Source organism: Lygodium microphyllum, chromosome 30 (genome assembly GCF_053477565.2).
Source record: "Lygodium microphyllum isolate KBCC chromosome 30, Lygodium_microphyllum_v1.1.10, whole genome shotgun sequence".
NCBI classification, from domain to species: domain Eukaryota; kingdom Viridiplantae; phylum Streptophyta; class Polypodiopsida; order Schizaeales; family Lygodiaceae; genus Lygodium; species Lygodium microphyllum.
Window position 1 is genome coordinate 11,726,633 of NC_141164.1, and position 2,307 is coordinate 11,728,939.

A 2,307-nucleotide genomic window follows, 5' to 3' on the forward strand; every position below is an offset into this window, starting at 1 on the left:
GACCCTGTAGCTAAGAAAAGCTTCACCCCTTCATGAATCAATAATGCAACCAGCTCATTAAAGTCAGGCATCTCAGCCCGCACAAACACTAAAGTGTCAAAAGACTTGTACTCTGGACCTAAGCCATTTAAGGTCACTGCAACCATATCCTCATCTTCAACTTGTGAACCAACAGATGCCAGTTGATCTGCTATGGTATTAACCTCTGTGACATAATCTTGTATGGATCTGTTCTTCCTCTCCATGTTATTGAATTTCTGCTTTAATTGTATCTTCCTTGCACTTGTGGTTGTGCCATAGTATTTGACCAATATATTCCATGCATCTGCTAGGGATTTACAGTTCATGATCTGCATCACCATAGCATTCGAGATACATAATGACAACCAATGTAAAACCCTGCGAGCTCTTTCCATCCAAGCTCGATGCTCTCGTCTTTGATCAGCTGTAGGATTCCTTTCTGGAACTTCAGGTTCAGCCTCAACACCTGTCACTAAGTCCCAATATCCTTTTCCTATCAGAAAGTTCTCCATGCGGAACTTCCATATCACATAATTGTTGCTATCAAGCTTTTCTCCCACAATTTGGGTTACATTATCAGTTCTATCAGCATTTGCCATGTTGTAGACCTTGCCTGACTACCTGCAAACCAAGATCTTCTTAACAGTTCAACTTCAGTCCGGAACTATTTATGACAGTTTTCTGCAATTAATTGTAGTAAAAAACTAGGGTATTTCAACTCACTGACAGTCCAAAATAGCTCACAACCAAGTGACTTAACTGTGAGTAAAGCAGTCAGTGCAAATACTATGTATTCACTTCGGTTTGAACTCCTGCAACCTCACTGCCAGAGTACATATATGCAGTCTGAAAATTGTAATTCTATGAGTGACCAGCAGTGATTTCAAGCCCAAAACTGAGTGATATACATGTCATACATGTCCCAAACCTTCATAGACATCTGCTAGTACATGTAGCAATCTGAGCATAACCAATGGGGCACAAGTCAGTGCATAGATAGCAAGTATAAGTATCAAGCCTTCTGCTTACAAATTGCAATTAGCAACTTCTCAGTAAACCAAAGTCAATCCAGCTCCAAAACAGCCTCAAATCATGTCAGACATTCACTTTGAAGTGTTAGGTTCAATACATGAGCATTCGGGTAACTATAGGCATCTTGTCTTCATGAATCCAATTCATAGATTGCATTTACTACTTGCAACCACTGAGACAATGTCATTGCAGTAATCACCAGCCTTAGACTTCAACTTCCATGATCCCTTGATGCTCTACCCAATCCATAAACCTCCAACAGACATATCCCATGTCATACATATGATAAATGTCAGCCAAGTGTTATGTAATGCTTCAATGGAAGCTAATGCTTGCTGCCCATTGTTTTGAGACAGGTTTCCAGCCTGTTTACACTTCCAGATTTGAGTACTTCCTTCAAGAAATTTTAGCTCAAAGGCATGAGAACTGATACATATGTCTTCCAGAGTGCTCCTTGGCTCCAATGAGGTCCATAAATCATATCAGAGAGCTTCAAGCTCCAACCAAGTTCAGATACAAGCTGCCCTATCACTGTTTATAGCTAAATTGCTATTATTTCATATCTATAGATCAGATCTGTAGCTCATAACTGAGCATACATCCAAGTGATAGCATGCCAAGACCTTCAACCACCTTTCAAGGTGTATAAGCAAGCTGTAGATTACCTGAGGAGCTGCAAATGCCTTGTGTTGCAATGGGATATGCCTTCAGCCATAGCAGGCGCAAACACGCAGACTGGCCTGACCTCTGTTGCTGCACATTTTACTTATTATTATAATGATAAGGCACTCACTGGTGCTCAACCAGTGAGTCCTTGAAAGACTCCTCAGCAAGCCACAGCTCCTACTTCAAGCAATGAGACTCCAATGCTCCACAATACATACCTCTGTGAGACCATTGATGAAAAATGACTGTCAGTCCTCTTCCTTTCCCAGCTCTTCAAGTCAATCTTCAAGTCTTCTTCTTGAGTGCATTCCACCACTGAGTCCATTCATGGCTCCAATACCATGTTAGATTTCATGGTTGCAGGAAAGAGAGCAACACGGAGTGAAGCAACATGCTTCCTCTCTCTATTCTTCTCATTATTCATTCAGCACACTCTTTGTGCATATACAACCTAAGGTCATAAAGACCATTCACACTAGAAGTAGAACCGACTTATTTAATGTACCTAACTGATCTAGCCAGACTAGCTGTGTCCAGCTCATGTCGGTCAAACACACATGAACGAGCTTGATATTCTAACATGGACCT